At 31.6% G+C, this 13,504-nt stretch overlaps 1 protein-coding gene across 1 annotated transcript in view; it reads right to left on the bottom strand.

Annotated features, from left to right (window-relative positions):
* The window catches only part of LOC143044585 (ficolin-2-like), a 51,745-nt gene extending 48,276 nt beyond the window's left edge, over positions 1-3,469 (bottom strand). Inside the window, exons 1-2 of the mRNA XM_076216642.1 lie at positions 3,427-3,469; positions 2,947-3,029 (exon numbers count right to left, since the gene is read on the bottom strand). The gene's annotated coding sequence lies outside the window, so the exon portion shown is untranslated. The remainder of the gene's footprint in view (positions 1-2,946; positions 3,030-3,426) is intronic.
* Between the last annotated feature and the right edge of the window lie 10,035 nt (positions 3,470-13,504).

Raw genomic sequence — 13,504 nt, 5'->3', positions numbered from 1 at the left:
GTGGTATCTAGGTCAAATATGTCAATTACGAATTGTAACACATTGTTGCCATTGTAAAAGTATTAGCAACAAAATGTGTATCATTTTAGTGTTTGAAAGTGTTTTAATTTAAGGAAATACATTAAATGCATACCAATTTGACGAAATTCATTTTTCTGCCGTAGTCAATATACGCATGTGCAAACTAATTTTATTGGATAATAAAGTATGGTTTCTTTACAAAGCTAAAGAAGCACGTCATATTAGAATACGACGTTTATCTCTGATTTATATACTGGTTAATACCAATCTAGATACAAATTAGTGTTATTCATGACAACCTGAACAGAATCCACATGATATATGCGACCATTCTTGGATGAAATCAATATGTATAGATTATAACATGCCCTTTTCTATATTAGCCCTGGTATCATCCCGAGACTCCCATATCGGCCTCGAGGCTTTAGCCGAAGGTCGATACAAGTCGAGGGATGATACCAGGGCAAATATGGAAAAACATGTTATAATCTTTAAGCTATTTATCACATATTTAAGTGTTGCAGAAAAGAGGGAAAAAAAGTTCAATTATAACAATTTAATGAAACATAACAGATAAATCTTAAAAAATTATCCGTATCCGTAACAAATATGTGATAAGATATAAATAACACATAGCTGAGAGGGTGATAGAGCAGATTGGGATACCGATCTGCTCTATCACCCTCTCAGCTATGTGATATTTGATTTATTATAATGTATGTCCTATCATCATTTTCTTTAACAGATGAGTTTTATCATAAAGTATTTTCTATGTAGTCACGTACTTGACAGCGTAATGGGTATTTGAAAAATCATCAGAAGTGAAGTAAATAGACAATAGAAGTGCATTGACTTGACATATAAACGATACAAGGATTAGGCCCGAAACGGGAAAAAAGCTCTGCTATCAAGAAAAAAAAATATTTTCAATTGTTGTTATTTTGTTATTGTTATTTATTTTATTTAAATTTTGGGTAAATACCCCTTTCAAAAGGCCTCATATCTGGCTGAGAAATATACATCACAATGAACATGATGAAATGTACATCACCGGTTGAAACACATCGATGGTGAACGAATGTGTTTAATATCAATAATAAGCATAACACACAATGATTTATAGGTTTTAAAGTAAAAATATTAACAAGTGAAATACGTTTTTCCAACAATTGTAAAAGAAATAAGTTTGAGTCGTTCCACGCTTCGTTGTATAGTAAATTAGAACTTTAAGCATTGTCTATAAAATAACTTGATGTAGATTAAATTCATTGTCGTTTAAACTGTCGATTTTTGATTGGTCTAGCCGAGAGGGTGACATTCCAAAAAATTGTCACCCGCTCAGCCATGTGATAGAGTAAATTAACACCTTCGTATTAGGCAATAAAAATATGGCATTTTAACATGATGTATAATAGTACTTTAATATTACACTTTTTTATATATCAGTTTTCAACATTCATTGCATAAATTCATTGTTCATGTCAGTGTTTCCGTATATATTATGTTTCATTGCTCATGTGTTGTTTCCGTATATTTTAGCCACTCGTCTTTAGCCTACCCATTTGATCCGATAACACCCCATACAACAATAAAATTATACTTTTATTGCCATTCATAACTCTTAACAGACCAATTAACAGACCGGGTTTTATACATCCGACCCATTAACAGACCAGGTTTTAAATAAAGATTGATTTATGTCACCAAAATACAGATTTTTGTGTAGATTTTTCACACAATGATATCAATTTGGTTGACAAACATAATGCCTGTCTTTGTTCGATGTTCAAAATATCGCATGCAAGTAAATTCAACCAACGTGTCTTTTTGTGTACATTTTGTGTGTGTAAAATGTGTATAAATTTATTGATGAGTAACACGCCTTTTCATTTTATAGATCGTACATCGAAGCTAGAAAAATAATAATTACACCACTGGATTCAGTACATTGAATTGTTTTGTTAGACATGAATACTTTTTATGATAAACATATATTTAAAAAGTTATACAATGAAACATGCAGAATTTCCAATGATTTCCTCGATAACACCTGATTAACAGACTTTAGTCAACCCGATTAACAGACCCACCGCCGATATAGCCACATACTCAATATAGATTAACCGACCAATCTCTCGGTTAGCCGAGTGTCGGCCGTGATATTGATACATTGTATTGTAAAATATTAATATGCAGACAACCAGATAATCGATAATTAGCTATGTACGATTCAAACCAGCTGGAAGGTAAATCAAATACGAATTCTTTCGAAATTGAAGAGTAAAACGAAAATCTGCAAAGTTGTGTCAAAAACGGTTACGGCTATCAATTGCGAAGAAAACCTTTAGTATTTCGAATTGTTCAACATTTTAAAAGGTAAATTTACAAAAAAAAAAAAGAAAAAATAATATTTCACAACATATCAACACAAAAGTGCTGACTGCTGCGATGAATAAGTGATTATAAATGATGGTATTAATTTATGTCTAGGCGTGTTATCGATGGATTGCAGCATTAAGTTTATTTCTCCTTTAACCGTTACTTTTGATCGAAGATAAAGTAAAGTTGATACAGGTATAGAAATATTCCAATTTACGTTGCTTTCATTTAACCGTAATGTCAACAGAGCTTTCAAGATTTTAAGGAATTCGTGTTTGTACACAATCAAAAATATGAAAGGTTATTGAGTCGAAGACGTGAGAGAGAAAAACTGTTTCCGCGGTGGGAAAAGAACTATTTCCATGTTAGACAGTCTAACTAAGAGTTGTGCTCTAAATGAATGTGTATCCTATTAAGTTTTAAAAATAAATTGCAATCTGACTTAATAATTCATCTAAGAATGTATATCATATTAGATCATTGATATGGAATACAAATCTTGAGTTGCACTTGAAAAGTACTTTTAAGATGTACGTTAATTTGTACCTCGTTATCAGGACAGGTAACTATGTGCTGACATTGTTCACCTTCTTTCAAATTCGTACAAGAAAGGCATCTGCTTGAGCAATCTGAAATTTAAAAAACAAATGCTGAATGTTTCGTAAATTTTTCAGCATTTCATTTATATTTTGTGTCCTCAATAAGTTTCACAATATTGTCTCTGTATAAATGTACTTTCAAAGGGAATACATATCTTACTTTGTATATGCTGTATCAAATCAGGAATATGACAGTTGTTATCCATTCGTTTGATGTGTTTGATCTTTTGATTTTGCCATTTGATTAGGGACTTTCTGTTTTGAATGTTTCTCGGAGTGAAGTATTTTTGTCATGTTACTTTTTTTTTAAAATTATTATACATTCTTTAGGGTACACTAAATTGAATAGGCAATGGAACTAGGTTTATCTTGAATTAATTAAATATCTCAAACTAGAACTATCTCAAACCCGTACGTAGATTCTTACCACAGTGAATTGCTAGTGTTGTGAACAACAGGAATGCACATCTTAAAACTGTAAACAAAAGAAAAATAGATGAAAAGAAGAAGAAAAAATATTTTTGTTAGTAATGTATGATTTTTTAATTTTAGTTTCTTGTGTATAATTCGGAGTTTAGTATGACGTTCATTATTACTGAACTAGTACACATTTGTTTAGAGGCCAGCTAAAGAACGCCTCCGGGTTCGAGAGGTTCTCGCTGCTTCGAAGACCAATTGATGGCCTTCGGCTATTGTCTGCTCTATGGTTGGGTTGTTGTCTCTTTGACGCATTCCCCATTTCCATTTTCAATTTTATTTAATGTCAATTGCAGATCAGTATTCATTTAGTTTAAGCTCATTATAGATACCAGGCTTATAATTTTATCATTTGATACTACAGACGTGTGCCATCCATCTAGTACATAGGACTCATGATTAGAGCACAAACAGTTGGAAAGCAAAGTTAAATGCGAGGTTAAAAAGCATTGTAAACCGAAAAATCCGAAGAGTAGTTAAATTAGTTTGAGATAAAAAGAAGAAAAGTGAATGTTCTTAGCATAGGTTCGCTTGGACTTATTATCATATTGGTTATAAACTGTGAAATATTTCACCAAAATAAATCTTCTTTTTCCTAAGTTTATGCTGAATAAATGACTGAAGCATAACATGCAATGTAAACTAAAAGTGCATGTTTAAGTAACCATATTGAAACATGCACATTTGAATTATTATTTTATTTTATGTTTCTTTAATCACTCTGTAATGTTTATGTCATGTTGTAATTAATGTTATGCTCTTAATGGGCCCTTTAATTTGGAAAATAAAAATATTGTATTGTATTGTAACTTGATGATTCCTCTTTTGACATTCATTTTATTAACTGTCTCGAACTGGATTGATAGTTAATTCGAATTGTTTGTGTGGTTTGGTTTTATTGCTGATGAGGAAAAGCATAATAAGAGAAAACTTACCACTAGCCATGTTGTAAATCTATGTTTTCCTATGCAGATAACCAGACAGAGGCTTATCAATTATATTTCTATTTGAACTAGGACACATCTTATTATCTGCAAATTATATACTTCTGGATTGTACATGTACAATTGTATGATTTCAAAATGTCAGTTCATATTTTTCATCTTTGCTGTACGGTGAAATCCCCCTTCAGTCTCTCGAGCGTAACGTTTTATTAAATCATTTCAGACCGATATTTGCAATTTGAAATTAAGTTTATTTATTTTGTTTTTTTAAAATCTTATCCATGGTCTAGGGGACTTTGAGCAAGTGTTTGTATGCGTGTTATCTGAATCGTTATTCTCCTGGTTCCTGTAGGTTTTATCTTATTCTGTTATACACTCTGTGTTTTGTTGACTTCATTGTAGTAGTATAGAAGGATATGCTTACCCTTCCGGAGCACCTGAGATCACCCCCAGTTTATGCGGGGGCTCGTGTTGCTTATTCTTTGGTTTTCTATGTTGTGTCTTTTATACTATTTTTTGTATGGTTGTTTTTTTTAAATTTTTAGCCATGGCGTTGTCCGTTTATTTTCAATCTACGAGTTTGGATGTCTCTTTGGTATCAGTCGTCCCTCTCTTATAGAAACTAATTTAATTATGATCAAACCGTATTGTTGATATCCTCAGGTTACTAGAAAAAATATCAATTTAAAAAGTAAAACGTTTTACAAATATACATGTAGGCAGGGCAATACTTAGAGACATTTAGTGTGCGTTATATTTTATTGTTTTTTTTTGTGAACCATAATAAAGTAAAGAAAGTCAAATCTGTAGAGCTGTGTATATGCATATTGCGTTACAGAAAACTCCATCTAGCTTTTTCATTCGAATCATTGAAGATATGGATGGTGGGTCCTTCATTTTTCTTTTTTCATTATTCTTTAAATTTTACCAACCAATTATTCTCTTTTCTTATTTTCCCCTACTATGATTTTTTGGTTGATATTTCTTTATATTTGGTGCATTATTCACTATAATGAATTCCCGAGATATGAAGTTACCCTAAAAAACGTTCAGTTAAAGTTTGAAAGTATTTGGCTCAGTAGTTGTAGAGGAGAAGATTTTTTAAATAGTTTACGACGACGACAGACGACGGACTCCAAGTGGTGTCATAAGTTCTTATGGGGTCTTTCTAGCCAGGTGAGCTTAAGATGAGCTTTAAAATAAGAAGATATGGTATGATTACCAACGGGAAGCTCTTGATCAAATGACATAGAAATTTGCATTATAGGTAACCGGATGACCTTCTACAATGAACAAATCTATTCCCATCCAATATTCAATTGATTTACTGTAGAGACGTCATTTACAGTCAGAGAAAAACACGACCTTGTGTTTATCATACATCACCTTTCGAAACCCTAAAAATTAAAAAAAAAAATGTGGTTCTGTGAAATATGGCAGCCCCCATTAACAACGATAAGCTAAGGACAAAGGTCTTTAGGTTGTCATTTCTTCAGGTATACAAATATAATGCCACCTATTATTTCCCCCTATTAGCCTTCGTTAGATTTGCATTTAAAAAAAATTGTGCAGATTTATCTTTGTATAATTTAATTTTGGATGTAACGCATCTTCTGATTGGCTGATGTTATTTTGTTATGAGCCCATAGACATAATTTAGTCATGTGACCCTGACGTCATCAACGTTTTTTCATGGTTTTCTACGGTTTAAAATGGAATTTAGAATTAAATTATAAGAAATGACTGTTATATTTTTTGTGTCTATTCGAAATAACATAAAAAATGTGGTGCACACTGTTAAATAACACGCTACGCGTGTTATTCAGTGTGCACCAAATTTTTTATGTTATTTCTTCATAGACAGAAAAAATATTACAGTCATTCCTTAAATCAAATAAAAAAAATACTTGGCATGAGTAAAGTTTTATCCTGGCCAACACATGCAGTAACTATATATAATGATGCAAAAATGCGTGATATTTAAAGATAACATTTATTAATAAATTACAAATACAGTTTTGTTGGATAATGGAAAAATGCACACAAGTTCAAGAGAATATTTATCATTTAATTGCAAAATTAAATGACAGAAAAATAAACGTAAATAAAACAAATTAAAGAAACTTGTTTATAGAACAATTTCCTAAAAATATAAATGTAAAGTGTTTAATCTTTTAAGCATATTTGATAACGTTGTCTCAAAAATGTCCAACTAATTGATAAATGTGTCAGCTTCGAAGGCATAAAGATAATTGTATATACTTTTAAAATTAATAGACTTGAACAATTAAAACAAGTTGCTTTCTTTAAAAAAAGAAAAGCAATACATGAACCTAAGACTGCTGACTGCCGGGTCACCAAAAGATTGTTGCTGAATTTGTGTTTGCTTTTGAATTGAAATAATTGACTGTGAATAGATGAAGCCAGTTGAAAGTATATATTTACAGCTTCTGTTTGAATAGTTATTTTAAAGCTCGACTATTTTATTTATTACTTTGGAATGTACATAATTTTTCCGATTATAACCCTTTGGCAAATCCTAATTTCTACTAACCGGATGACTTATGCAAATCGCACAAACCTATCGCACTATAAATTTGTGCACTCAGTTTGCAAATATAATCAGGAAATTCTGGATGCATTTATTTTATCTATCATATCTCTATATTTTGATTTCTACATGAATGCCTTTATATTCTCAACTCGTATTTGAAGCTGTCTTTACTTATGGTAGATGTTGTATGCGGTGAAACCTAAGGCATGCAATTGATTCGGACCTCTTATGAAGAGACTTATTTTGGTCTCATGAAACATCTCAAATTTTAAGGATTTCCTTATTTTACTTAAATCAATTCAAACATTCTACAGGGAAACTCAGTTTTGCCGAAGAATTTCTTAATTCAGGAGTTTATGAATACCTTTACGCACTTTGAAAATAACCAATTTATATAAAAAGGTATTTAGATATAAAAATATACCAGAATTAAAATGATGTACGCCAGATACGAGTTAAGTCTACAAAAAAAAAAGCATCAGTGACGCTCGGATGAAAAAAGTTAAAAGGTTAAATACATTTCAAAGTTAAGGAATGTATTCCTTGGGAAGACAATCCTTAGCTTTTCAAAAAGATCAAAGTTTATAATAGGAACGTGACTCAAAAAAGGAACAAAAAGAGAAACAACTCGAGGTCAGAATACCGTTAGTAATGATGACCGTGCTTGAAAGTCGCATGTAAAGCTCTTTCTGCCGTGTCCTGAATTTAGAACGAAAATACGCTTTCACGAGTGAATTTAATAGTATTGCATGCAAGTAGTATTTTAGCGCACGAAATAATAAATAGAAAGCACCTCACTGATACTCAGGAAAAGAATACGTATTTGCGTCAGCACATATCTTAATATAATAGTTGAATTCGAATGTCAAACGGCCTACATTAAATTGTTTGACTCCGGATTCATTGACATTTTATCCGGAATTGAGAACGCAAACCGATAGTGTGCTTTTGAAATGTGATCTATAATGTGAATAAATCAAACCAATCAAGACGTGTAGGATTGTTGGTCAACACAAGGAGGTCAATGAATAAAATTTTCAAACCGTTACCATAGTACAAATATGAAGATGCTATAAGGTTAAACTATTAAAACAAACAAACAAAAATTGAATTAAAATTCTATAATAAACTAACGTTCCTGTTAGTATTTTTTTCAAATTCTTTTGAATATTTATAATATCAATAAACACGAACGTCCTGTATTTACGGATGGACATTTTATTTATCGAATGAATCTATTTTTAAATTCTAACATTTCACTATGTGAATATATTACTATACAAAATATAAGCAAAGACTTCTAAATCCATACTAAAACAGTATAAAATAATCAATATTATGGTTGTAATTGAATTTTGTTGTGATTATTGTAAATTATTTTTACAGTTGTTGTGACCTGCAAGGATTTAAAATCATGCTTTATGAATTGAAAACCCTCAGGGGGTTCATGCAATTAAACAATTCTGCCTTTAAACGATATAGTACATTGTTTATTTAATAGTTATCCCATAAGGTCATGGTGTGTCAGTGTAAGATCACCCCGATGGCCGGAGGCCAGAGGGTGATCTAACACTGACACACCAAGTCCGAATGGGATAACTATTTTACATCCCAGCTGTTTTAGATTAGACGGAAAACCATTTACAATTCATAAAATCTAGTTTAGAATGCCACACAACCATTATAATATACTTTATATATTACTATATGATGTATATATCCTTAATGAACCTCAAACACGATGAGTAGAAATCAAATTATGTAAACTCGCCCCACTTGCCAATCGGCCCACACTATATCGCCACTTCATAAAAAAATCGCCCCACTCTTGTTTATCGACTCGTCCCACTTTTGAAAAAGTGTAAAATCAAATTGAACAATCTGTCTGAAAACTCACTTATTCATGTTAGTATAAACGAAAAAGGTTAAACCCCACTGCATAAAGGTTTGACAACTCGCCCCACTTATAAAATGTTCTTGCTTCCTTTAAGTATGTCAAATTACTATTAATTCGTATCCAGTCGTCCTGGAGTATTGGTATGTGTCGTGGCTTGATATGCTCAAGGTCTTGATTTCGAATCCCAGCATATACACTGGATTTTTTCTACGTGAATTTTGATAGATAGTCTTTTCCGTATAATTAATCATAAGTTTTATAGTGGATTTGACATTCCCGCCAAAATGTTACAGAACAAAGGAAAGCATGCATAACAAAGAAACTCAAACTGGGGTGATCTGGTAGAACAAAGGAGCTGGGATGTAAAACAAGAGATCAAAGAAAGCCATTGTATTGAGTAACAAAATATTACGTGTCAAATTAAGTCCAGTCTGCTATATAAAGTCGTGCAAAACTATTTGGTTCATTAGACTGTGAACCAGAATAAAATGTAGTTAGCAGACTTGATTGTCTTTGAAGGTCCCGTTGTCATGCCGAGTCCAAGCTAGTTCCCAAATAATGTAACATCAACGTGAGAAGTTCCCCGCAAAAAGAATTGATAAAACCACGAAAGAAAGAGCACAACACGAATTACAAAGACGGAACCAAGTTCCCGCATAATATATTGACGAAATTTCACACAGCATTTTATTGGATATAATACAATAACCATCACTGGAAGTTCATCTTTTTTTTAACCTGTGTACAACCTTTATATCCATGGAACCTCAAGTTTCGAAAATATTCTAGAGAAACACCAAATAAAACAATAATGATGGTGTTTTTAAACACCCAATCAATATATATTTATGACCAAGATTTTTTTTAATAGGATGAAATATAGGATCAATTTCCTACAATTGACAAATGCAAGGGACAATTGTTTCCGACCCATTTTCGCATGCAACCTGATGTGATGTACTATCATTTGTTAGTCATTACAACTTAATGATATAGGCATCTATACTATTGAACGAGAAGACCTCATTTTGTGTGTCGCTTCTATTCCTTCCGCAATAAATCAATCATCATGCCTGTGTCCTATCGGTAACATGTATTGTCGCATTTGTCATCCATTCTTATAGTTATTCAGTTTGGGTTATTTTGAGAGAAAAACGAAAAAAACTGCGTCCGGATATTTTTCCGACATTGGACGAATTTATAAGTCAGACTAGACATCCGGTTTGCGTTTTGTCTGTACTTTGTATATATCAAAGACTATGAATAACGTGTATTTGCTTTTTGCTATCATTTTCAAATTTACTATCCACGGCAGTCACTGAGTTTAGTAAATAGAGAGGGTCTATATAATATGCCAATGACCGCCGTGGATCGGTTAGTAAATTGAGAGTTGATAGTAAAAAGCAAATACACTTTATTTATAGTAATGTATATTCATAATATACAGATAAACGCTAACATTATTGAAATCAATAGAAAAAAAAAATATAAGAGTTTTGGAGGGAAAAAAATTAGGAGCCGGGCTAGAAAAAACAATTGTCCTGTCCCCAAGTACCTATAATTAACTTTTATTACCTTTCCTAAAATTCTCCAGCCATTAATTTTTTACACTTTACATACTTTCAACCACGCTCTTGATGCCTGCGATTTCGCTGGTGTGTCCAACAATTACCATCCTTGCTTGAAGTATTTCAGTTAAGGTTATTTTGGGAGGAAAACGAAAATATAGGCGTCCATATATTGTTTCCGACATCGGACTGACTTTTTGAGAAATGTAAAAGACTTCCGCTGCCCTAAAGGCCTGTTTTGAAATTAAACATAATTTGCATAAGTACTTAGGACAGAATAACTATTTTTTTTGCGTTTTTCTGTATACTATATGATCATACATATACTATAGATAAAGTGTATTTGCTATTTATATATATTATCAATTCCAATAGTTTTCTATCCACGGCGGTCACGGAAATATTTCTGTATACTACATACATATATACTATGAATAAAGTGTATACATTTGCTATAATTTACTATAAATTCCAATAGTTTACTGGGTTGACTTTTGATATATCAGTGACCGTTTTGTATAGTAATTATATAAAAGCAAGAATAACTAAGAGTCCCCTGTCCACAGCTCTAAAGACTGTTAGACTGTTTTATAAAGGAACCTGTTTTTTCACTTGGTTTAAATTTGAGGGATTTAGCAGGACTACTAGTTTGTCAGTATCAGACAGATTTGAAAACATGGGATTATCTATTGCGATGTCATTAAAAAGTTTTATACGTAGTATATTATTAATTTGACAGTAGAGGAGAAAATGATTTTCATCTTCTAAGGTTTTACAAGTTAGAAATGTTCTTTGGTCTCGATGTTTTTTTTTTTAGATATCTACCCTTTTATATGAGTAAATTATGGTCACTAATTCTAATTTTTGTAAATAAACGTCTAGTTTCAAAATTTGCATATCTTAGATAAAATTCTTGGTCTTGTTTGACTTTAATATTTTTATAAAGAAAAAGTTTGTTATTTTCGTTTATTTTAAACTGTTTATTTTATTTTCCAGTAATTCGGAATAAAAGTTGCTTGAAATATTCTTAATCCAAGTCTTGAGTTTTTTTCCTTGTTCCATATTTTAATAGGAAACTATTTTTTGTAAATCGATATCCATTTCTTGTGTAGAATCTTTGATATTAGTAGACCAAGTATAAACTCTTTGTGAATCAAGGTGTTTACTTAGTGTATAAAAGAGGGACGAAAGATACCAAAGGGACAGTCAAACTTATAAATCTAAAACAAACTGACAACGCCATGGCTAAAAATGAAAAAGACAAACAAACAACAGCACACATGACACAACATAGAAAACTAAAGAATAAACAACACAAACCCCACCAAAAAACTAGGGGGGATCTCCTGTGCTCCGGAATGGTAAGCAGATCCTGCTCCACATGTGGCACCCGTCGTGTTGCTTATGTCATAACAAATCCGGTATATAGTCTAATTCGGTAGGTCACATTCATGAAAGGGAAGGGGATTATAGTTACGACGTAAGGAACATATCCGATATCATTTGTGAAACAGTTATTCCATAACGGTCAACCAACTCGTGAAGGCGTCCGTAAAATTTACGAAGGGATGATTTCAACTTCACCATTTGGAACTCTTGGTTTAATACCTTCCTTGTGAGCAGCAAAACCTCAAGAAAATCATGATAGGAAATGCAAGCACGGGAATATCGTCTCAATTGGGAGATGTATACCCCGTATGCAGGTGCTGCTGGAATGTTGCTACTTAAAAATGGAAAGTTCACAATTGGAAAGCTGAAATCATCTCTTTTGTCGTAAAGTTTTGTTTTCAACCGACCCTCATAACTTTCTTTCAGTAATGGGTTTATGTTTTCAGTATTTAATCTAGCCCAATTAAGAATTGCTTGTGTTTTTATATATTTTTCTATTGGTTGTTTACCAAGTTAGGCTTTAACCCCTAAATTAGCAGATGTTTTTTTAGTACATAAAATATATTTACAGAAATTAACATGAACCTTTTCGAAAGGAATCTTATCCAAATATTAGAAATTATCTATATCTTTGTTTTGGGATTTTAATCTGACTTCTGCTCTATAATAAGATAGATATGTATCCATGTATGATATTTCTGCATTATATGTTAAAATTCGTTTAATAAGAGAATAAAAAAGATTACAGGATACATTAAAAGGGAAATTTCCCAAAAAGGCTGCATGTGATTTTATTGAAAACAGAGCTTTCCTAGCTTTTTTGGCTAAATCTGTTAAAATTGCATTTAGATTTCCATTATTTTTTAGTAGAGTGCCCAGAAATTTATATTCAGTAACGTTATCAATTTTTTCATTGTTGATATGGTTCCAGTTTTGTAGTTCTTTGTTCAATGATCGTTTTTTTTTAGTATTTAGACATATTTGCCATTTTTCACAGTTATTTAAGCTATTCTGAAGACCTTCTTTACTTTCAGATAAAATGATCAGGTCATCAGCAAATAAAAGATTTCCTATATCAAAATTGAATATTCTCAAGGGTTTTGAATCTTTATGGTCAAAATGTTCAACTATGTCATTTATAAATAAATTGAAGAGTGTAGGGCTAATACTGTCCCCTTGTTTTACTCCTCGGTCAATAGAAAAGAATTAAATATGTTTATCATTATATTTCAGTAACATTATCAATTTTTTCATTGTTGAACCTAACTATGTATGGTTCCAATTTTTTAGTATTTAGACATAACTGCCATATTTCACAGTAATTTGATAAGTTATTTAAGCTATTTTGAAGACCTTCTTTACGTTCAGATAAAATGATCAGGTCATCAGCAAATAAAAGATTTCCTATATCAGAATTTAATTTTCTCAATGGATTTGAATCTTTATGGTCAAAATTTTCAACTATGTCATTTATAAATATATTAAAGAGTGTAGGACTAATACTGTCCCCTTGTTTTACTCTTCGGTCAATAGAAAAGAATCTAGAATGTTGATCATTATATTTTAAAGATGCTTCAGTATGAATAAACTGTAGTTTTATTATTTCAAACATATGTTTTCCCACACCCATTTTGGCTAATTTATAAAGCATTCCAATTCTCCAAAGCGAATCAAAA

The sequence above is a fragment of the Mytilus galloprovincialis genome, chromosome 9, assembly GCF_965363235.1.
Source record: "Mytilus galloprovincialis chromosome 9, xbMytGall1.hap1.1, whole genome shotgun sequence".
In the NCBI taxonomy this organism is placed as follows: Eukaryota; Metazoa; Mollusca; class Bivalvia; order Mytilida; family Mytilidae; genus Mytilus; species Mytilus galloprovincialis.
Note: the sequence above shows the minus strand (reverse complement) of the source record. Positions and strands in the feature narration are given on the sequence as shown.